The 23,752-nt window shown below is 54.7% G+C and overlaps 1 protein-coding gene and 1 pseudogene across 5 annotated transcripts in view; one reads left to right on the forward strand and one right to left on the reverse strand.

Moving 5' to 3' along the window:
* Positions 1-23,752, forward strand: part of TCF20 (transcription factor 20) — a 187,739-nt gene that overhangs the window by 54,019 nt on the left and 109,968 nt on the right. For 2 of the 5 annotated variants that reach the window (XM_005567109.4, XM_005567107.4), the window contains exon 1: positions 20,268-20,582. The exons of 2 other annotated variants lie outside the window; for them this stretch is intronic. The gene's annotated coding sequence lies outside the window, so the exon portion shown is untranslated. Of the gene's footprint in view, positions 1-6,648; positions 6,845-20,267; positions 20,583-23,752 lie in introns of those variants that run through there. One more of the 5 variants, XM_015457109.3, reaches the window with a different exon arrangement.
* The window catches only part of LOC102135908 (uncharacterized), a 59,653-nt pseudogene continuing 52,528 nt past the window's right edge, over positions 16,628-23,752 (reverse strand).

Raw genomic sequence — 23,752 nt, forward strand, 5'->3', positions numbered from 1 at the left:
CAGTGTATGCTGCAGCCAGAGCCAGTGGGCTGAGGGGCGTGCACTCCTTCTCCTCTGGTACCCTCCAGAAACCAGAAGCCTTTCCCTCCCAGCCTGCCCTTGGCTCTAATATCACAGGCCACACTGTGGGGAGAGGGTCCCCTGCCTGTGCTAAGCAAAGGTCAGGAGCAGAGGCCTCCCACCTGCCACCAGCCCGCCCGCTCCATGGCCTGGTCACACCCACAGCTGACCTAGCCTCCCTTCACTGGGGTTTTTATATTTTGAGCAGATGAAAGATTCTGAAAGATTCTCATTCTGTGTGTGTGTGTGCGCGCGCGTGCACACACACACACACGTTTTGGCTGGGATTAGCTAGACCCTGGCTGCCAGTTCCTCGGAGCTCTGCTGTGTTGAGAGGACATCAGACGGCCTGTGCTGAGCCGCTTCTCGGGGGCCCGGAGCCTCCTGCACATCCTAGGGCATGGTACTTGGGGTAAGGACTGGGAGGAGAGAGGATGAAGGGGGCAGGCCCTCCTGTAGGCTCTGGCCCACCTCTGGCCCTGGCCCCTAGCGAGGGTTGGGGCCCAGCCCTGCCTCCTGCTGGCCCCTGTCCCCCTGGCTGACCCCGGCTCCCCAAGCAGCAGCTGGCGGTGCAGGGGGCGCATGCGTGCGGCGGGAGTGAGCCGGCTGTGGAGAATTAATATTCCTGGAACATCGCCCCGGCCGCCTGCACACGCCGAGGAGAATATTACGGCGATTAGCGGTGGGAGTTCGGCCTGCACGCAATATCTGGATGGAGAATTCGGTGTGATTAATCTGGCGCTAAGTAGCAGCCTCCGGGGTCCGCAGGGCTCTGGCATGTTTGGAATGGGAAAAAAGCTCGGGAGCAGAGCAATTCTTTGGGGGTCTCTTTGGGGGTCTGCCAGGGTGGCAGCTGTGCCCGGGGCAGGCTGCAGGCTCCTGGTGGCCCCAGGTGGGCAGATCATCCCTTATTTGCAGCCATCGGCAGACTGCCAGCAGATAAAAGTGTGTGTGGTTCAGAAGCTCAGCCCATCTGACACCTATCTCAGACCTTTCTCTCCCTTTAGCGGCCTACGTTCAGGGTCACAGACCCACATTGGGGTTGTAGCTTCACCGCACGCTTCAAACCACCTTTCGGGGCCTCAGTTTCTTCATCTGTAGACAGGATGCATCATTCCTACCCTGCCATCTCAGGGAAAGTCACTATTGTTTTTCCCACTTCATGGAGGAGGAAACAGGCTGTGAGCATTTTGCACAGCCAAGAGTGGCTCTGTGCTATGCAGATGTTAAAGATTATTGTTAATAATTCTACAAAGAACCTGAGTTCAGCAGCCACCAGTTCCTCTTGCTTTGTCTCTACTCTTTGAACAATGGCAGATCTGGTGTTTGGAACCTCCCAGAGCGTGTCGTTGGGATGTGGTGGCAGGGAGAGAGTGCTGGTGGCCCCATCTGTAAAATGGGTGTAAAAATACCGCACTTCCCTGAAGTGGAGATCAAAGTGAGAAAAGCAGGTGACTGTTTTAAGATCTGCTCTTCTGGGGCTGTTTTGTAGTCTAACTTAGGGCAGCAGTGGAGACCAGGTGAAACTGGTGGTGATGTGAGTCGGGGAACATCTGTTGGTTTGGCCTTCCTCCCAGTCATCGGCCCCAGCCTGACTGCTTCACTGGATGGAAGCACTGAATGCCAGGGCTGGAAAGGAGCCTCCTGATCTTCCCCAGTGTCTTCACTTAAAGGCAAGGAAACTGAGGTGCAGAGAAGGAATGAGGCCTGCCCAGGGTTGCACCAAAGTGGCGGTGTGGAGGGAGGATTGTGGTCTTTGGAGCCAGCCAGACCTGCACTGACCTTGGGCAAGTCTTTCTTTCTCTGGGCCTCGGTTTCCTTATCTGTAGAATGGGAACGTTGTGCCAGCCTTTTGGGGTGGAACAGTGTAATGGGCAAGGAACAGAGCAGACACTCTGCTCTCTCTCTCTCTTTTTTTTTTTTTGATATGGGGGTCTCAAAAATACAGCTTGTTGCCCAGACTGGAGTACAGTGGCATAATCTCGGCTCACTGCAACCTCTGCCTCCCTCCCAGGTTCAAGTGATTGTCCCACCTCAATCTCACGAGTAGCTGGGAAGCACGCCACCATGCCCAGCTATTTTTTTGTTTTGTTTTGTTTTCTGAGATGGAGTCTTGCTCTGTCACCAGGCTAGAGTACAGTGGTGCGATCTCGGCTTACTGCAACCTCCACCTCCTTGGTTCATGCAATTCTCTTGCCTCAGCCTCCCGAGTAGCTGGGTCTACAGGCACACGCCACCATGCCCAGCTAATTTTTTGTATTTTGGTAGAGACAGGATTTCACCATGTTGGCCAGGATGGTCTCGATTTCCTGACCTCATGATCTGCCTGCCTTGGCCTCCCAACGTGCTGGGATTACAGGCGTGAGCCACCGTGCCTGGCCATGCCTGGCTAATTTTTGTATTTTTAGTAGAGACGGGGTTTTACTGTGTTGGCCAGGCTGGTCTTGAACTCCTGGCCTCAAGTAATCCACCCACGTTGGCCTCCCAGAGTACTGGGATTACAAGAGTGAGCCACCACGCCAGGCCAGCACTCTGCTCTCTTAACAGGAAAAGATCTCGTTCTACTGGGAGTGCAAGAGGGCCTTCTGAAGGGTGTCCAGCACATACAACTGGCCTGCCTCCTCTTTGCCCAGGGTGCTGGACTTGCCGAAAGCTCTTATGGTGAAGGAATTCAACCATTGCACTTTTTCACTCAATTGCTTCACGCCCTGTGGGTTGAACATTTCCAAATCTGATTTGCAGGACATTTCTTTTCTTTTCTTTTTGGCTAGTGAGGCTTTAGACTTCCATGCAACTCACCATGCCCAGAAATGGATACTGGATCAATTGTCTTTACTCTCCCTTTCCCATGCAAGCAATGTAATGGCCTTTGAAAGGGGGTTGGTTTGTGGTTTTCCAGCAGTAGAATGGTCTGTGGTCTTGAGCAGCTAAATTTGAAACCGGGCTTTTCAGGAGGATCAACTGAGCTCTGAAACAGCTGGGCACAGTGCAAGCTGACAGGGGTCAGGGAGAGGCAGGTGGGGCTCCTTCGGCTATGTTTTCACTGCTGACTTCTCAGTGCCGGGAACAGTAAGAGCTCACACAGCCCTGCTTGAGTGAATGCATGCATACATGATGGGATGGATCTGTGCTATGATGAGATGCAGTAGAGTATGTTGGTTAAAAGCCTAGGCTCTAGAGCTAGACAGCCTGGAGTGGAACTCTAGCTCTGCTCTTTGTTAGTGGTGTGACTTTGGGTAGCTTAGTTCAGTTCTCTGGGCCTCAGTTTGCTCATCTGTGAAATGGTTGAACTAGATGATTCCAGCATTCCTTCCAGCTCAGATGTTCTGGTTTCTTTGTTGACCTTCATCCCCAACAATAATGTGCCCAGAACAAAGGCATGTTGCTCCCTGAGCCCCCTAGCTCAGCCACCATGCTCCCAAAAACCTGTGCTCCCAAATAGAGGCAACGTGTCCTCTCTACCCAAATGTGCCTGGGAGTTGCCGCCTTGGAAATGTGCCTTTTTGTTTCGGGGGTTGGGTGCCCATACCCTCCTATTTTTTTGCCCCCTCCTCCCTTCCCCCCAGCCATCCTGATCCAGCTTACATACCTCCTCCTCCAGGAAGCCTTTCCTGATGCCGACTCCCAGCTGTACTCCTTTCAAGGCCCCTCTCTGCATCTTTTGCTCCTGGCCTGGGATCCCACCTCACTCATGTTAGGGTGTTTGTGAGAAGTTATTGAATAATTGTGCACACATGTCCTCCATGGTTCAAGGGACTGACAGGAACCCACGTCTATTCCTTATCTGTGAAGTGCCTGGCCTGGCGTGAGGAGGCACATTTGCACTCCTTGTCTGAAATTACCCACTCAAAATCTCAGTGACATAAAGAGTGTTACCCTGCTTCAAAGGAGGAAACTGAGGCTTGGCAAGCTTATTTGGAGCCTAGTCTCTGATCCCCTGAAGCTCATTTTCTTCCCACTGCCACAGAACATCTCTCTCAGACTGTGCTCTGTCCTCTGGACACCTTGCAGACCCTGATCAGATAAAGTAATCATGCTGGCCGCTAACTGGGATCGGCTCCTGCTTGGAGAGGCCACGCCGCTGTAAGCATTTTGCATCTCTTATCTCATGTAATCTTACAGCAACCTTATAAGGTAGGTCCTATTCTTATCCCCGTTTTACAGGTGGAGCATGTGTGGCTCTGAGAAGGAACTTGCTCAAGGTCACACAGGAAGGAAGTGGTGGAGCCAGGATTTAAAACCAGACAGCCTGATGTCGGTGCCTGCCAAATTGAATTGCAGTTCTTCAATTCACTGTTTCAGTCAACCTTGCCTAGGTTCCTCAGGGCATATTTCTTGAGTATGCACTGTGTGGGTCAGAGGACAAGGGGCAGAGGATAACAGACCCATGTCCTTGGCCAATCTCAGAGCCCCACTGGGAGGGGGCAGGTACAGTTCTGCTAGGGTCTTTCGAGGGTCTGCCCTGTGCTGAGACCCTCTGAAGGGACACTGCTGTTATGCTGTCAGCTTCACATAGGGTGGGGCAGGCTCAGAGGGGTCAGTGGCTTGTCTACAGTCACCCAGTGAGCAAGTTGGGGAGCCAGGATTTGAACTTGAGCAGTTAGCCTCAGAGTCCCTACCCCTTTCCACCATTTCTTCCTGCCTTCCAGGACACAGCATATGAGCTGCTATGAGAGAAAAGCAAAGAAAGTGGCATTTGACTTGGACTTGGGGGTAAGGCTTCTCTGACGAAGTGAGGTCTAAGTCGAGACCCTCATGTAATGCAGGAAGTGGTGGGAGTAGGGGGAGGAGAGGGAACAGCTTGTGCAAAGGCCCGGAGGCAAGAGAGAGCATGGTTTGTTTAAAGAACTGGATGCAGTGGCTCATGCCTTTAATCCTAGCACTTTGGAAGGCTGAGGTGGGAGGATCACTTGAGCCCATGAGTTCGAGACCAGCCTGGGCAACATAGTGAGACCCTGTCCCTGCAAAAAAATTAAAAAAAAAAAAAAAAAAAAAAAAAAGAACAGAATGAAGGTGTTTGTTCTAGGTTTCTTCATTGGCATTTCCAGTTGTAATCTTTGAGTAGTCAGTTTATCTAGAAGGGTTTACTGAGTGCCTCGTGTGGATTCTGTACCATGTTAGGTGTTAAGTGCAGACCCAGCCCTTGGTAGGGGTAGGGACTAGGGCATTGCCCAGTGGGGGTCCCAAGGACCGAGGTGGGAACACTAGCTCCAGGATTTGAGAAAGGCCAGGAGGAATGGAAGTACTTTATCGTCAGTGGGAGCTGCCTTGTGTCCTTACCTGTAACCCTGACATCCTAGATATGGAAAGGATGAAATGAGATAACCAGGACCTGGCGCTTAGTAGGCCCTCACCAGATGCCAGGCACAGAAGCTTAGTGGCAGGCATGTGCCAAGTTTGGGGCAGCCAGTGGTCAGCAGCCCAGCTGCCCCATGGCACCAGGGAAGAGGGGAAGAGTGCTGCCGTGGAGTAGGCAGAGCAGGGCCTGGAGAGGCCCTGGGCCAGGAGCCTCGGGCTGAAGCGAGCATGGCAGAGTGAAGTGCATGACCTCTCACTGGAGGGCAGAAGCTGGAACACTGGACGGGAAAGGCCCACCAGGCCAAGGATGACTTGAATAGCAATGGAGTAGGCGGCTCAGGCCAAGGATCTGGCCATGGCCCTGAGTCTAGGCACTGGCCATTTGGGTCTCTGTTCTGTCCCAATGCTTCCTGGGCCTTGGTTTCCCCATCTTGACACGGGGCATTGGTGCTTACCTCTCAGGCATTGCTGTGGGGTAGGAAGGGGGGTGTGAAGTGCCTGTGCTGGGCTTGCAGGTAGTAGGTGCTCAGCCCCTCAGAACGAATGCTGCCGCCATACACAGAGAACCAGAGCCAGGACCCCAAGCCAGGCCTCCTCTTGCTGTGGCCTCTCTGAGATGGGACTTGGGACAAAGGGTGGTTGGGACTGCCATGCCCTGCCCTTTCCAAGCTCACCTTTGTAGGGGGCTGCCTGGGCTCACTTCAGTGGTCTATGAAGGCTTTAAAAAGCCCTGGAGCTGCCCAACCAGCCCTTCAGGCTCTGGGCCGTTTTGCTGGCCTCACATCCCAACTCACCTTCCTGCTTTGCAGCTCAGATATGCCCTTCCCTTTCTGAGCCTTGCCAGGTAAAATGCAGCCCTCTCTGGTCCTCATGACCACCACCTAAGGTGCTGGGTGCAAGTCCCCAGCACACAGTAGGTGCTCTATGAATGGTCGCACTTGCCTCTACCCCACAGTCTCCAAGCACAGCAGTGAGCTGCGGTTCTCACCTGTGGTGGGCGTTGGCCCCTTTTAAGCCATTCACTCTGGGGCCAATTATAAATAGACACATAATCGCCCCTATCTATAGAGATAAGACATACTCTTCAGATGAGCCCGCCCCTCCCCTGCCCCCCTCCACGCTGGCACGCGCTCTCCGCAGTTGAAGGCGACGGAGGGATCGGGTGCTCCCCTCCCTCCTCCATCCATCCATCCCTCCTCCCTGCTGCTCCTCCATCTCCACCCTGCAGAGGTGAGATCGGCAGGGGCCGTGATGTCAGAGGCTCAGCTGATGTCACCGCCCCGGCCCTGTGACTTCACTTGCCGGCTTGGGCAGGAGGAGCCGCGAGGAGGCTGAGAGCCGAGAAACTGCCCCCCTTTCCTTTTTCTTCTCCTTTTTTTCCTTTCCCCTCCTCCCCCGCCTCGGCTCAGGAGTTGTTTTCCTCCCTGGTGGTCGCCGGGCTGGCAGGGGTCTGGGGCAAGGGCCAGGGAAGGATGCGGCTGCAAAGGTAACGGTGTGCGCGATGCCTCTTCCGCGGTCGTGAAAGTTTGCTCTGGCGTGCGAGGCGTGCCCGCCGGGTGCTCCGCCGCACCGCGCTGCCCTGGCCCGAGGCTCCCCGGGGGCGGGCAGGAGCCGCGCCGGGCCAGGGCAGGGCTGGGCAGGGGCCTCCCGGGCGGCCTTTACTGCCTTGTCCCCATCAAAGGCCGCAGCTGCTCGAGTGGCGGCTGTAGCTTTGAAACTGCCATAAAGAGCGATGGAGGGCGGGGAGGCGGGGGATGTTCAGAGCAGTGCCCAGGAGGGTGGCCGGGAGAGGAGGGGCCCGAGGGGGCTGCTCGGGGAGCGCGGCAGCAGCAGGGGCGTGAAGGGCAGGGCCCCGGGTCACAGTCCCAGGGGCCGAATGCCCGCCCCCGTCCCTTCTGGTCCAGATGCAGCCGCCCTGCGTGGCCAGCCCGGGTGTGAGGGTGCAGAGCGGCGGGGGGCGGGGGCTGGCTGCTCCCTCTGCCCCCCTCCACTATTTCCAGGCATGTTCTGCCACCTCCAGCAGGCCATTTGTCAGCGGTGATGCGGGACAAAGGAGGGGCAGTGGGTGGTCTGCTGCGAGTTGGGCGATGGGCACGGAGCGAGGGCCGAGAGAAACGCCAACAATGAAGAGGCAGATCGAGGGCTTTGCTCATTCAGGCTGTCGAGGGAGCCGTCATTTTGTGTTAGCGTGTGTGTGTCTGAGGTGGGAGGAGGAAGAGAGCGGAGAATGACAGGAGAAGGATTATGACATTGTGTTGTCTCTGTTTGTGGTAAATGCAAATTTGGCACCAGTGGTTTCCCGGGAAAAGCAGCAGCAAGTAACCCAGGCCGAGGCCCTGGCCCAGACTCACGGAGGGAGCCCGTGTGGGGCGGCATGGGGCTTTATTTGGCCCTCCCTTTTTTTCTATTTGGCGTGTGCGTCTTCCATTTATTTTACAGTGAAGAGCTGGAGACAGACAGGCCGGCAAGGCAGGAGAAGCCGGCCCCCTCCTCCCAGGCATGGCAGCCCCTCCTCAGCTCACCCCGGAGGAGAACTGGGCAGCTCTCCCAACCCCTAGGCACTGTCCCAGCTCCCTGACCTCCCTCCCAGGTCTCTGCCCCAGCCAGAGTCACGGTTCCGTCGTTCTCTTAACCTGGGCAGCCTGAGTCTCTGAAGGCTACTTCTGCCCGCAGCTGCTTCCCAAGCGTAACCAGAAACGGAGAACCTGGGACAGAGGCTGGGATGGGGCTTTGCAGAATGAAGGCCAGGGCCGGGCACTCCCCCGGCTACAGTGCTGGCCTGGAGGTTGGCAAACAGCTCTGCAGCCAGGGGCTGTTGGCACAGCCTCCTGGACTTTGACTCCTCTGACAGGCCCATGAGGGCAAGGGAGCTTGAGCCTGCCCTGGGCCAGGAAGCGGCCATGGTACAAGTCTCTGCGCTGCCACAGGGCTCAGACAGGTGCAGTGACATGGACGCAGGTGGTCAGTGTGTTTACAGCAGGCCTCCAGAGAATGCGTGGTGGAGTGAGTTTTACCAGGGCCAGGCCGTAGCTCAGGCCCCAGCAGAGACTGTGTGTTCTAAGCTGAGAAGCCAGGGCAGGAACCATCTACAGGTGGAGGGTCAGGGGAAGGCTGTGGCTCTCCTTCCAGTCTCCCTTTCCCTGGAGTTGGTCCCTCACCTGACCTCACCATCTTCTCTTTTCTGGTCAAGTCTTCTGGTCTCAATTCACTTCCTCCAGGAAGCTTTCCCTGTCCTCCTCTCAGGTGGACTCCGGTCCTGTGCCTGGCCCACTTTCTGTGCCCTCTCACAGTCCTGACCACACAGAGGTGGGTCTGTCTCCCTGTTAGGCCTTTGGGTGCAGAGCCTGGGTGACCATCCTTGGGTACAGGGACATTTAAGGCCTCCCCTCTGCACTCCTGGCACCTGCCCAGAGCTGGGCATAGAGGAGTCCTGTGCCTAGAGCTCAGAGAAGCAGACCCAGACTCAGATTCCCCCAGGAAGTGGGACCACCAGGATGGAACAGCTGCCCTCTCCCCATGTCCTAGATGGTGTGATGGGCTCACTTCCTTTGGGCAAACTCACCCCAAGGGGGTTTTTTCCCCACAGAAATCTTTTCCCTGAGTTCCCCTGTGAATTCTGACAGGGAAATCAAGAGAGGCTTCACAGAGGAGGTGGCATTTGAAGGCCTTGAATAGTGAGTAGGAGTTTGCCATGCTAAGGCAGGAGAGGGTGTACCATCAGAGGGAAGTCCAAGAACAGCGCATCCAGGGTGTAAGAGGTGGGTTGCACTGTGTGGCTGAAGCCGTTGGAAGGGACCAGTGGGGAGAGGCGGTGACAGTGGAAGTGGGACCCTTGTTTTGCTGGCTGGGGGAGCCACTTCTGGAGGAAGGGAGAACTTGACCTGATGACACTGCCACATGGACACCGCTGTTACTGCAAACTCTCCTTCTGGATGTGCCTGTGTCTTAGCACTTTGGACCTGTTTTCAGGTTCTTGCAAAGCTGGCTTGTTCTAGCTGCTCCCAAGTCAGCCTCTCTCAGGCTGCCTTGTGCTGGGATTCCCAGATGGCCTCAGACTTGAATTTAAGGACCAACTTGGGTCTTCTTTTTTTTTTTTTTTTGAGACGGAGTCTCACGCTGTTGCCCAGGCTGGAGTGCAATGGCGCGATCTCGGCTCACTGCAAGCTCCGCCTCCCAGGTTCCCGCCATTCTCCTGCCTCAGCCTCCTGAGTAGCTGGGACTACAGGCGCCTGCCACTGCGCCCGGCTAATTTTTTGTATTTTTAGTAGAGACGGGGTTTCACTGTGGTCTCGATCTCCTGACCTTGTGATCCGCCCGCCTCGGCCTCCCAAAGTGCTGGGATTACAGGCTTGAGCCACCGCGCCCGGCCGGGTCTTCTTTTAATTCGGAGTCTCAGGACCAGCCCAGGCCACATTCTGAGCTGGAACCAACTTGGAGGGGAAGCAGTTTGGATGCCGATCAAGGGGTGAAGGGTTCAGGAGCAGCTCCTCCTGCCTGGGACCCTGAGATGACTGGAGGCTCCTGTGGGAGACTGGGGTGGCTAGTCCCCCAGACCTATCCCCATCTGAGATGGCAGCACAGAGGGGTGGCCAACGTCCTGGGGCCAGACTGCCTGGGTTCAATCCTGGCTCTGCCATTTCCTAGCTGTGTGGCTTCAAGGAAGTTACCTGCCCTCTCTGAGTCTTTGTGTTCTTGGGCAATAATAATACCTACATCACAGGGCTGAGGTGAGGATTATATGAGATCATTCTCACAAAGCAGCCAGCCAGAGCCTGGCTCCCAGGGGGCACTGAATAATTGTTAGCTTAAAAAAAGACAGCTCCAGAGAGTGAGGGCTCTAGCACCTAGTATCTGGGGGCTAATCACTCAATCCATCTGAGCCTCAGTTTCCCTAGTTGTAAAATGGAGGTGGTCATCATGTCTGGTAATAATAGCTAAGACCTAGGAGCACTGACTGTGAGATCTGCAGGCTGTGTTCTAGTTGCCTAACTATGTATTAGCTTAATAGTCTCTCCCCACTCTGAGCCACATGTAGGGGCACAGCAGGGCCCAGGGCAGCCTAGAAACTAAAAGTGTGCAGGGAAGAGCCCCAGAGATTTGGTATTTTCTGGGTGAAGCTAAACCAGCCCCCTTGCTTAGCAAAGGCAAGAACAGAGGGAAGTGGATGGCTGGAGTGTGAGGCATGGAGACCACAAAGGCCCACCCACCACTGTAAATGAGCTGCCTGGGGCTGGACGCCCCTCATACATGGCAGAGTCACCTACACACCATGGGGCCTTGAGCGAGTCATGACCACCATCCTGGACTTTGATTTCCCTAACTGTGTGAGGCGGACTTGGGTCTGTTCACCTCTCAGGTCTGCCACTGCTCTAAGGGGCTGTGATTCTCTTGTTGCTTTGATTTTCTTGGAAGGTTTCCATGTAGGTAGTGACTTGGGCGGTATCATCTGCCCATTGATTTTTCCAGAAAGGATGCTTTCTTCCCTCGCACTCTGCACTCAGCCCACAGCTAAGTGACCTCTTGCCTAGCTTTCCAGTTTCTCCTCCTGTCCCCGCTAGTAACTCACCTGGTCTGGGCTGGGGAACCGAGAGGGCCCAGCCCAGTAGCAGCTCCCCAGAGGGCGCGTGAGCCCATAGACACCACCCCCCATCCCCTGTAAGGAGCACCTGGGGAGGTGTCTACGGGGCTGGGGAGCCACATCCAGCCCACACCTGGCTTTGTGAGCCTGATTGCCATGGAGTCCCCCAGTGGCTCATTCACTCTCCCTCCTCCCCTCAGCAGAAGCTTTGGGATTCAACAGGTGCGGCTTACTCCTTGCTTCGCTGTGGCTGCTGGGTGACTGCAGGCACCACACCTCCCTGAGCCTGTCTGCTCATGGGGTGAATGATCCCACATCATGGGGCGCCTGAGGCTGGAATGACGGCAACTTCACTTAGAGGCATGGTCACTGATTGAGCCCTGTGTGCCTGCAGCCCTCGGTGGGGGGGGGGGTGATGTTAATGTCCCCATTCTATAGGTGAAAAGGCTGAGGCTACAGGACCTTAGGGAGCTTGCTGTAGGTCACATCGCCCTCTGTCCTTCCTTTCTTGTATTTATTGAGATGTAGTCGCTCTGTTGCCCAGGCTAGAGTGCAGCAGCACAATCCCTGCTCACTGCAACCTTCACCTCCCAGGTTCAAGTGATTCTCCAGCCCCAGCCTCCCAAGTAGCTGGGATTACAGGCGCGTGCCACAGGCCCAGCTAATTTTTTGTATTTATAGTAGAGATGGGGGTTCACCATGTTGGCCAGGCTGGTCTCGAACTCCTGACCTCAGGTGATCCACCTGCCTCAGCCTCCCAAAGTGCTGGGATTACAGGTGTGAGCCACCGCACCCGGTCCTTCCTTTCTTTTTAACACCCACCTACTACCAAGAAGGCACGGAGGCAGATGATGCTGGGAGCCCGTCTAAGGCAGGACGGGTAAAGGAAGCCTAGAGAGCCCTGGGGAGGAGGCTGGGGAGGCACAAAACTTGTAAAGGGGTGGTTACCATGCATGTCTGTCATTATTTGCCCACAGAAGGATATACTGATCATGGGAATAATGGTCGTCAGGTGGGCAGGGGAAGGGGTGCCCTGCGCCATCATGGCTCCTGAAGAAGATACAGTCGTGGTTCCCTCTTCCCAAGATGTTTCTGCTCACCTTTGCTCAGGACATGAGGTTGCTTAAGGGCAATGTGTGGGTTCAGAGCCGGCCTCTGCACTCACCTGCATTAGATCTCAGGCTAATTATTTATTGCTCTGAGCCTCAGTGTCCATGCCTGTATATGGGGATGGTCACTGTACTCACAGTGTTGTGAGGATGGTGTGGGTGAACGCAGGTAATGCACTTAGCACCATGCCCAGCTGGTGGGCGAGCTCTAGGAACGTTCTCTGTTGTCATCCTCTTGAATCAGCCTTGCCTCTCCTGAGCATTCCCTCAGCACCTGCTATAAGTCAGCGCCAAGCCCAGGGAGCCTCCTCCTGTGCCCTGGGCTAAGCCGCCAGCCTCGGGGCCTGGGAGCTGAGCGTCTGGATCTGCCGCGCAGGGGGAACAGCCTCTGAGAATTGGTGTGTTGGCTCCCACTGCTGGCGTGACAGACATCCTGAGGAAATATGTCACTTTACAGTAGTTTTCAAAGAAATGTCTAGAAAGCTCTATTAACCCTATGGGGGCCATTCATAGCCTGGACTTTTGTTAGGTCCTAGTCTGAGTTTTGTTTTGATTTGCTGAGGACCCGCCCTCTCCTGGGCCTCAGTTTCCTCATCTGTAAAGCAGTAGCTACCCAGCTCAGAGGGCTGCCTATGTCAGATGAGACTGCTCCTGTGAAACATGCTTTGTAACCTCGAGAGCACCTTACAGAGCTTTCGGTTCTGTTTCTGGTCATTCACCTGACAGCTATGGGCAGATGCCTGGGCAGGGTCATACTGTGTGCCCAGGCTGGGTGTGCGCAGCAGTGGGATGCCAGCTTGGCTCTCAAGGGCTCCCTGAGTTGTGGCCTCGCTAAAACCCTTGAACTTTGTAATTTCTAGAGAATGTGGAAGGCTTCACAGGCAGCCTTGCTCCTTCACAGGGAAATGCTGATAAGCATCTTGCCTGGTCACTGGTTTATCCCACGTATGTTTTTGGAGCAGCTCCTTGTGCTGGGCACTGGCCTGGCTGATGGGGATGAAGCTGAAGACCAGAGGTCAGCCTTGCCTTTGAGAGCTTGGTCTAGGAGGAGGGATATGGAAACTCACATTCAAAACCCTGATGACTGAGGTTCAGGGTGACATGACACAGGGCCTGCACTTCTCAGAAGAGGCTCAGCCACAGGGCAGGATCGCGTCTAAATGCATATTGGCTTGTGTCCTCTGCTCAGAATCCTTCATCATCTCCTCTTTTTGCCCAGGGATAAAGTCGCAAAGCCTTGTGGCCTGTACTGTCCTGCTCCAGCTACATCTCCAGCTTTCTCATTTCACTTAAATTACCCTGCAGGCCCTGGTGCCCTTCCTGGAAGTCTACCTGCTCCCTCCTACCACAGGGCCTTTGCCCATGCCATGCCCTCTGCCTGGAGCTCTCCTCCAACTTCACCATGTGGTTACTTCCTATTTGTCTTTCAGGTCTCAGCTCAAATGTCCTAGATCCCCAAGGCTCAGGGTCCCTGTTGTACACCTGCTGTGCTCCTGTCACACTTTCTTACTAATTTGTATCATGGCTGTTATCAGATGATTATGTGATGATTCTTTTTCTAACCGCTGCATGGCACCATAAGCTTCATGACCACAGGGACCCTTGGGATCAATGCTTGCCATAAGGGCTATCAATGTTTGTTGAATGAATGAGTAAGTGTTAAGGTAAGAGTGTGGAGGAGGTGGCATTTGAGTAAGACTTGAAAGAGGGTATAATTTCAATCTGTAGGGAGGAGGGAAGGGCATTCCTGCTGCAGGGAGCAGAAAGGCACAGGACAGAAAGCCAGCTTGTCTAGTTAGGCGGAGAGGCAGAATGAGACCTGGGAGAGGTCTGGAGAAGCAAGCCGAGCCAGATAGGGCTTTGTATTCCAGGCTGATAGGAATAAACTTGAATGATGAAGCCACTCGACCCACTGACAGACTTCTGAGCCGGGGGAGCAAAGTCAAAACTGGCTTTGGATAACTGTAATGAATCCGCCACTGGGATGGGTGGGCAGGGCAAAGTGGCTCCAGTTAAGAGGACCAGTTAAGAGTTGGAGAATCCACGGCTCCTGCTGCTTTCTGCTCCCCTGGAATCAAATGTGGATTTGGCAGTTATCCCCGAGAGCTTGCAGGGAGATGCAGGGCAGTGATGAGGAACCTCACACGGCGTGGCTGCTTCCAGAAGACAATCGCCTTGGTGGCAGGGCAGCTATTCCCGAGTCACTAGAGGGAGAGACGGAGTTGATTGAGCATTGGCATCTGCGTTTCTTGGCTTTTCCTGTTGAGAAGGCAGCATCCAGCTCTGCATCCCTGCACCTGTGTCCTGGTGCCTTCTATTAATAAGTGGTCCAGGAATCTTGATGCTGAAGGACCAATCTGTGGCAGAAGATGAGCAGAAACATTTCTGTCAAATGCCCAGCAAACAAGACTTCGTGCCTCTGTGGGGAGCCAGCAGATAAGAGTCAGGACTCTCGAGGACCTGAGGACAAATCCCAGCACCATCACTTAGCAGCTGTGCACCTTCAGGCATCTTCTAAGTGACTCTGGGCTTTCATGTCTTCAGCGGTGAAAATGGAGGCTGCCCTGGTGCCATGAAGGCTAAGGTTAAGTGACATATATGGATCCCCAAGCACGGGGAACACTGGAGGCTCAGGAAGTAGTGGCTGTTATCATGGCTGCGTTTTTCTCCATGGTTTGAATTCTTAGCAGGAAGCTTGGGTTTCAGGCTTAAAAATGAAGAGCATGTCAACAAAACAGGATGGAACAAAGTCTTTTCCCAGCATGCCTCAGCATGTGGCACTGCCTTCCCGTGGAGCCCAGACAATGATATGGCTAAAAGTCTTGAGCTTTCAGGCAGAAATAATCCCAAAGGAAAGGAACTTCCTTATTGTCATCTTGTGACAAAGCGACGCAGGGGCCCTGCAGCCCGTCAGATTCAGCTCTGCCCCCTCCAAGCTGCTCTGTGCCTCAGTTTCCTCATCTGCAAAATGAGGCAAGAACAGTACCCACTTTATAGGGTTGTTGTAAGGATTAAGCAAGTTACTGCAGGAAAAGCGCTTAGAGCATGCCTTTGTCACTGCGACTGTCAGATCATTTCATATTCAGGTTAACTCTTTGTAGTCCCGAGTAACTCTGGAGGGGCTTTGGAGAGAAGTCTGAGTTCAAGTCGTAGCCTCTTCCTAGCTGTGTGACCTGGGCAAGTCTCTTAACCTCTGTGTGCACCCATTTCCTGCTCTGTACAATGAACAGGACAATCCCTGCCTCACGGGTTTGTTGTGAGGAGTGAATGGGATCCTTCAGGTAAGGGCGAGGACCCCCTGAGGCAGGCAGCTCACTTGGCCCCTCCCAGCCCAGTTTACAGCTGAAGGAATTGGATGATTTAAAGACACACACTGGTGAGACCAGGCTGGCCCCAGCTCCGTGACCGGCCCAGTGAGAGTCCAGCCACTAGGGGCAGTGAGTGCCGGGCAGGTGGGTGTGATCTGTGCGCCCGGGGCTGCACGGGCTTCCCGTTTCTTGGCCTCTCCTCAGGTGTCGGCTCTCTGCTCACCTGTGGGGACGATGTGTCAGTCGATTCACAGCAGCTGCTGCTTGTTGGCCAGACTGTGGTCTTCCCAGCGTGGGGTCTGAGAGTCTGAGGCCCCCCACCTGCCCCAGCTGCCCAGTGTCCAGTGCTTAATATATGACTGTGGGAGAGGCTGGTGCTGCCCACGCCATCCTCTTACATTCTTTCCCTATTGGCCTGCAGACTTTTGGTCCCACTGACTGTCTTTCCAGTGTTTGCTGAGTGCTGGGAAGCCTGGTGGTTAAGAGTGCAGCCTCTGAAGACCTGGGTTCAAATACCAGCTCAGCCTCTTCCAAGCTGTGTGACTTGGGATAAGTTAAACTCTTTGCACCTCCGTAGCCCCATCTGTAAAACAGGAGTGATAACATTACCAAACTCATTAGACTGCTGCAAATATGAAGAACTGGGATGACAAAGGGAAATCTGCATAGTGCCTGGTTCATAGTAAGCCTGGATTCCTCTGGGTTGTATCATCCTCACTAACATCATTTTAATGGACATGGTGCCCTACCCTGCACAGGATGCCGGAGACCCGAGAGAAGCAGAGGTGTCTCTGCCCTGCATATGCTCACAGTCCAGGGGGAGAGATGGATGCATCCTAGATTAGGATGCCACACTTCTATCCTGGAGGGCAGAGTGAGGGGCAAACCTGGAGAGCAGAAGTTTCTGTGGGACCCCGTGAAACAAATCCATGCCAAACATGTCAATGCTACAAGGCCCTGCAGGATCCCACCCTTGCCCAACTCCGCAGCTTCATCTTTTTCCCCTGCACTGGGCACAGTCCTCCTGGGCACAGCAGGTGGCTCTCGCCCATACCCCTACGTCTCGGTATTCTTTGGTCCTCTGTTTTGAAGCCCTCCCTACCACCATAGCTTTAGAGCCTCCTCTGACCTTGCACCAGAAAGAACTGTTCTGAGCCCCCATGCTCCCTCCATGTGGGCTCAGAGACTTGCACAAAGCAGGGGCTCCTGTGGAATGAGGGCACAGAATGAGGGCGTGCCCACAGAGGCTCTCCACCCCTGCTGTTTGTGCACTCTCAGTATCCTTGTGCTTTGCAAGGGGACAGTGCGTGGCTTGGGGACAGGCACAGCAGGAGGCTGTGGGGAGTTTCCCGCTCTGTTAGCCAGAGGCTTTTGTAGGTTGCCTCCTGGAAGACTGCAGATGAAGCCCTGAGCTTGTGAGCAGGAATTCCAGGCCTCCCTCTTGGTGTGATTGAGTTAGCAGGCGGCCCCTCCCAAGAGGAAGGAGAGCTGGAGCTTGGTTAAGGATAAAGGTGAGGGCTGTGTGTCTGCTCACCAGAGCTGGCAAGTGAGGAAGGACATCCGCCTGCTCTGAAGGCACCCCGGCTCACTTTGCGCAAGTCACTGATCTGCCGAGCAGGGCCAGTCTCCTCAATCAATCCACGCTGACAGATGGTAGTGGAATCAGTGACCTAGAGGCAGAAGGCTCCATTTGTAATCCTGGAGTGGCCCAGGCGCCTGGAGGAGGGCAGAGGAGTTTGTAATAAAAGGAGTGATACAGTGTTTCCAAAAGCCATCTTTGAGCCAGAGGAAGAGGCAAAGGATTAATTTTGTTTATAGAATTGATACACTGATTCAGTTCAATGAATAATTTTTGAATGGACTGGGTCAGGAGAAAGGGGGAAGAATCTGGTCTACTGTTTTTTTGTTTGTTTGTTTTTTACTGTTCCTTCCTTAAAGAGCTCCCAGTGTGGTAGGAAAAACAGGATCCATGCATTTGAGACAATGAGAGAACAACAGAAAACACTAATGTGATTTCAGAGGAAGGGGCTCTCAGTTATTGAGTGCCTGCCACCGTGCAATCTTGGGCAGCAACTTAACTCTTTGAGCCTCAGTCTACTCAAGTGTCCTATTGTGTCCATATAGAACATGCAGCTAGTGTTAACAGTGCCTGGTACTACACTGAATTTTTTTTTTTTTTTTTTTGAGACAGAGTTTTGCTCTTGTCGCCCAGCCTGGAGTGCAATGGCGCAATCTCAGCTCACTGCAACCTTCGCCTCCCACGTTCAGGCGATTCTGCTGCCTCAGCCTCCCAAGTAGCTGGGATTACAGGCACCCACCACCACACCCGGCTAATTTTTGTATTTTTAGTAGAGACAAGGTTTCACCATGTTGGCCAGGCTGGTCTTGAACTCCTGACCTCAGGTGATCCACCCGCCTCGGCCTCCCAAAGTGCTGGGATTATAGGCGTTAGCCAATGTGCCCAGCCTATGCAGCTCTCTTGAGAGTCCCACAACACCTTATGAGTGAGGTAATTAAAAAAAAAAATTTATTTTTCTTTTAAGTAAATACAGATGGGGGGGAGTCTCACTGTGCTGCCCAGGTTGGTCTTGAACTCCTGGCCTCAAGCAATCCTCATACCTCAGCTTCCCAAAGTGCTGGGATTATAGGTGTGAGCCACCACACCCGGTCCAGTGACATAATATTATCTTCATTTTATAGCTGAGGAAACCAAAGGGGGAAGTGACTTGTCCAAGGCCACACAGTGCAAGAGTAACCTACGTCTTCTTATTGGCTATGATGCCCATATACGTTCTTTTTCCAAATGGTACCAAAAGAGAAAGCGGCAGGCTTTCAGGGATAAAGAGGCCCAGCTGGCCTGGTCCTAGGACGGGGGAAGTTTCCAGGTGGAGGTCATCAGGGCAATGTTCTGGCAGGGTCTGAAAGGGCAGGGAGGGGGCTGCATGGTTATAAGAGGCAGGAGCTGACAAGAGCCTGGACTCCGGTTACCCGTCTGCATTCTTTATTCCTTCCCTTTCGAATGAGGCTCTGCAACAGATTGTCACCATCCCCAGGGCCCTGCATCTGAGACGAAAGTGAGCTTACGAGGAAGGGAAAGAATGGAGGAATGATGGGGCAGGCGACTCTAAGGAAAAGCGATTCACCTTTCTTCATGAATTCTCTCAAGAAATTGAGGGTGCCCCCAACACCGGTCTTCAGGAAGCTCCCCTGCATTCTCCTATTTTTGTCCAGAAAACACAGCCCTGTGCTGAGCGCCTCTTCCACCTTTCCCTTTACAGCCCTGACCCCAGGAGAAGCCAGGTACTGGTCTTTTAAGTCCTGAGGCCTGAGAATTTGAAAATGAAACTCAGAAGAACAATGGGAACAATCAAAGGGCAGGGCCTCGTGGCTTGTTCAGCTCTGCCCCGGAAGAGCCTGGCATGCAGGAGGTGTTGGGGAATCAAGTCCCCAGGAATAGTCCTGACCTGCTTTGGAGCCAGCCCCCACTATGGGAGACTGGACAGAAGCCAGAAGAAATCACTGTCTTCTCCAAGGACATGTTCCTGCCAAGGGGCCCAGGACTGCCTCGGGCCTTTCTGGGACCCTGGGACCCTCCTTGGATAGCCTGAGAAAAGGCTAAGCATTAACACCTCTGGCTAGGTGGGGTGAAAGGTCAAAAAGTAAAACCAGGCCCGCTGGGGAGCTGTGTACCTCAAATATATGGAAATCTGGGTTCCAGACCACCCCTGGTTCCTGTCAATCCCCATCTGCTGCTGGAAGCACTTTTCCAATCCCAACTGACTTGCAGGTTGGGTTGCTTCAGGAGAGGAAGCCACATACTCCCCTAACATCTAGGACAGACGGGAGCCTAATTTAGAATCGGCAATTTTAGCCAACATTAGGGACATCTAATCCAAACTTTCCTCACCCACAGGAAACTGAGGCCCAAAGTGGGAAGAAAATTTGGCCAGGTCAAAGGTCAGGGGCAGGATCACAAATTCTCAACGTATCCTACCCTTGCTGGCCTTGTCACTTTTGATGGCCCTGGGGGCGCCAACATCTACACCGTAGTTGCTCTACAATTGCGATTTTCTTTATAAAGAAGTCAAGCGCTTTCTTTGCTCTAGAAACACATCAGGTTTGCAAAGGAAGGCTGGGAAGAGGCTGAGGCCTTGGCACCGCAAATCCTCTGCCTTATCGGCAAATTAATTCGGGACCCTGGGCGCAGTCAGCCTGGCATTGCAGCTTTTTAATGCAGCAGAAGGCAACTGGAGCGTCCATTTTACAGGTGAGGTATGTGGGCCTCCCTCCTCGCGTTTTCCGCGGTGGAAACTGAGGCTCTGAGAGGACCCAAGCCGTTCCTCCACGGACACCCGGCGCCCATGGGCGGGGACTGCCAGGGACCCAGGCGGGACCAGCTAGGCCTTGGGCTGGCCCCGGTCCATTGGGCTATTGGTGGGCAGGAGCCGCCCCCACGCCCTCCCCGACTAAACAGGTCACCGATAGGAGGCCGGGCCCTTGCCCGCGGGCTTCCCGGGCCTCGAGAGGCGCAATTCTGGCATTGGAGGCTCCAGGGAACTCCAGAAATCCAGAGAGATTCCGGGCCACCAACTCCCCAGAAAGTTGGCTCGCGGCCACCCCCAAGACGGCCCTGAGGCGCGGGCCAAGATGGCACTGGGCGGGCGGCGTACTGCGCCCAGCGGCCGCGGAGGAGAACCTCGCGCCACCCGGCCGTGGGGTAGGGGGTCTTCGCTGCCCCTGCCCGGCGCGCGCCGGCCTCGACGCCGCCGCACGCGGGTGGGCACGCGCGCGCCCGGCCCCGCCCCCAGCGCCCCGCCCCCGCCGCGCGCCCCGCCCCGCCGCGCGCCCGCCCGCCCGCCCGCGCGCCGCGGCCCAGAGCCTCCCCATTGGCCGCACGCCGTCACCTGACGCTCTGTTATTTCCTGTGTGTTGGGAGAATGGAGAGAAAAAACCCCGAGCCGAGCCGCCTTCGGCCCCTGCGAGGCGGCCGCGGCCTCCGCCAGGGGAGCCCGCCCTGAGGCGCGCCCGACCGGGGAGCGAGCGCGCGGGCCGGAGCGAGCCTCGAGGGGCCGCGGCCCCGGCCCGCCCCGCCGCCGGCCCGGGCGCCCGAGCTGGAGGCGGCGGAGCCACCCCCACCCCCACCCCGCGCAGCGCCGCCCGCCGTCGCCACCGCTCCCTCCCCTCCCGCCCCCGGCGGAGGCCGAGGGACTGGGCGGGGGGCTCCAGCAGGTAACCGCCGCCCGGGCCTGAGGGGCAAGGAGAGGGTCGGGCCTGAGGGATTGGGGCCGGGCCGGGGTGTCCGGCCTGGGGGGCTGGGAGCAGAGGTCCTGGCAGGACCCAACCTGGGAGTGCTGAGCCTCCTGGACTCCAAGCCAGGGCTTGAGGTGCTGAGGGGAGTGTTGCTGCCCGGCCCGACACGAGAGTGCGGGCAGGGGCCCGGGCCAGGCCTGGCGTCAGAGGGCTGAGGTGTCTCGGGCCGGCCCGGGGATCCGGCTGAGCTTGGGCGCCGGTGCTCGCCGGAGGGTGCGGAGGGAAGGTACCTGCTCGTCGCGCGAGGCCTTGGGTGCAAAGGCGGCGAGTGTGAGCGGGCGGCGTCCGGGAGTCAGCGCCGCCTGCCTCGGGGCCCCTGGCAGCCCCGGGGGCACCGGCCGCGCTCGCCTCTTGGCTGCGGGCTGGAGGCGAGGCCAGCGGGGCTGGGCTGGACTCTGGGCGGGAGGGCGCCGCGCTGGGGCGCCCGGGAGGGCAGGGGCCCGTTTACTGCCATGTGAACACCTGAAGCCATGTGGACGCGGCTGCTTCTCGCCTGTTGGGGGCGGAGGGCAGGTACCGGCGGGCTGGGAGCAAGGTCCCGGCGCAGGACACACTTCCTGTGTGGGGCGGCCTCTCCTCCCGCGCCGCGGGGAACAGGGCGGGGTGTGCGAGCCGGGGTCTCTGGGCGAGGGAGCGCTCGTTTGGGTACCTGAGGCTCTCGTCCCTTTTTCGGGGGAACGTGGTGGTTTGAAGGAGCGTGGCCAATCGGGCCGATTGCTCTCAGGCTGCGGCAGGAGGTGCACTGTCCCCTGGGCGCCGGAATGGGAGTGGAATTTAGTGAGTTGGGGGGCGGTGCCGAGGAGCGGCTGTCTTCCTCTGCTTGTGGGTGGGATTATTGTCGGTTTCTGTGGTTGCGGATACCAATACGGTCTGCTGATACCTTTAGTCGGACGTTAGGGGTCAGGTCAAAATTAGGATTTTCTCCTTTTCCTTTTTTCCCTCGAAGATTAGATGTTTCTGGTAACTGCTGTAAAATGGATGGAATTTTCGAGCTATTATCGAACAGGCTGATCTTTGAATGATAATTGGACCCTTATGTTAACAGCCTCAGTGAAGAGTTTTATACAGCATCTTCCGTGGGGTAGCTGTTTGATGGGTGGGGTAACTTCACTGAATTCCGACCTAGGAGACCAGGAATCTGCTTACAGCTTTGACGCCAAATAAACTGCAGCCCAGGGCAAGTTACTTACCCTCGTAATTTCCTCATCTGTTAAGTGAGGATACCCAGGTCAGACAGTACAGGGGTTTGTGGTTTTGCTTTTTTATCTCTCATTTTGTGCTCTGTTTTAGCCATAGGCAACTTTTCTGAGAAATGCAGACTGTACTTTAGCTGGCTTTTAAAAGCCTGTTTTTTAGCTTCCAGCCTCTGCCTTCAACAGAGCATAAAACTTGGTCAGGGTATACTCTTTTTTGAAATCCCACTTGCTGTTCGGTGCTTCAGAACGGAAAGTGTGTTATTCTGACCTGGGTGGAATGCATCTTACATATTTTTTGTCTTTGTGAAAGAAGTTATCAGAAATACTTCAGAGAATATTTGTCTACTTGGGAAATGTGTGGATAACATGTGATTGGGTCTGTGTATGTTGGCTCAGAGGAGTTCCAAGAGCTTTCTATGCAGGGGATTGTGGAGGATCCGGATCTTATTAAAGTTCTTCAAAGGACATTTGACATTTGGCTAACGGTTGAAATTTCCAGCCAGCTTCAGCATTCTCAGAGTAGGGGGACGAAGTAGAATGCCATAACATCTCCTGTGAAATGGTATGCTAGTGGAATTAACTGTCACCTCAGGGTGCACTAATTATTTGCCTCCCCCAACTTACTCCTTACTGGTAGCCAATGCTCTGCAGATGCTGAAGAACTGCAATTAGTTTCACTGATTTTATGGTGTGTGAAGGCCTTAGGCCATGCTTTTGACCGGCAAGTATTTCTATACCAATCTCAGAATTTTTGTCTTAAATTTCTAGAACTGTGCTGCTTGGCCGGATATGTGCCCAATATGGGTACAATATGGCTTTCTCAGATCACTTTTTATTTATATATATATATATATTTTAAATAAATCCCCTTTTATTTATTTATTTATTTATTTATTTATTTATTTTGAGACAGTGTGGTGTTCTATCCCCCAGGCTGGAGTGCAGTGGCACAATCTCGGTTCACTGCAGCCTCCGCCTCCCTGGTTCAGGTGATTCTCCTGCCTCAGCCTCCTGAGTAGCTGGGATTAGAGGTGCACACCACCACACCCAGCTAATTTTTGTATTTTAAGTAGAGGCAGCATTTTGCCATGTTAGCCAGGCTAGTCTCGAACTCCTGACCTCAGGTGATCCGCCCACCTTAGCCTCCCAAAGTGCTGGGATTACAGGTGTGAGCCACTGCGCCCGGCCTGTATCACTTTTCGATTCAATCTCTTTGAACAGTTTCTAAAAGGATCCCAGCATAGGGGCAGAGTGTTTATACTACTGACTTTGGAGATGGTTTGGTAGTAATTTTCTTGTGTGTTACCATCAGGCCTGTCACAAGTAAACACTTTTGTGTTTGTTTTATTTTTTGAGACAGAGTCTTGCTCTGTCGCCCAGGCTGGAGTGTAGTAGCACTATCTCAGCTCCCTGCAACCTCCGCCTCCTGGGTTCAAGCGATTCTCCCGCCTCAGCCACCTGAATAGCTGGGACTACAGGTGCGCACCTCCGTGCCCAGCTAATTTTTGTATTTTAGAGATGGGATTTCACCATGCTGGGCAGGATGGTCTGGATCTCTTGACCTCGTGATCCACCCGCCTCAGCCCCCCAAAGTGCTGGGATTACAGGTGTGAGCCACCGTGCCCAGCCCACGAGTAGACACTTATATAGCCACACAGATTATTTGGAATTTTCCAGAATAAACAATTTGTTAGGATTTGAATTATGACCTTGTGTTCAGTGTGGTGTTTAAAAAACTCTGATTATTCAAATTGGTTTTGTTTTTTCTGTTACTGTTGTTTTGAGACGGAGTCTAGCTCTTGTTGCCTAGCCGGGAGTGCAGTGGCGCGATCTCGGCTCACTGCAACCTCTACCTCCTGGGTTCAGACGATTCTCCTGCCTCAGCCACCCAAG

The sequence above is a fragment of the Macaca fascicularis genome, chromosome 10, assembly GCF_037993035.2.
Source record: "Macaca fascicularis isolate 582-1 chromosome 10, T2T-MFA8v1.1".
NCBI classification, from domain to species: domain Eukaryota; kingdom Metazoa; phylum Chordata; class Mammalia; order Primates; family Cercopithecidae; genus Macaca; species Macaca fascicularis.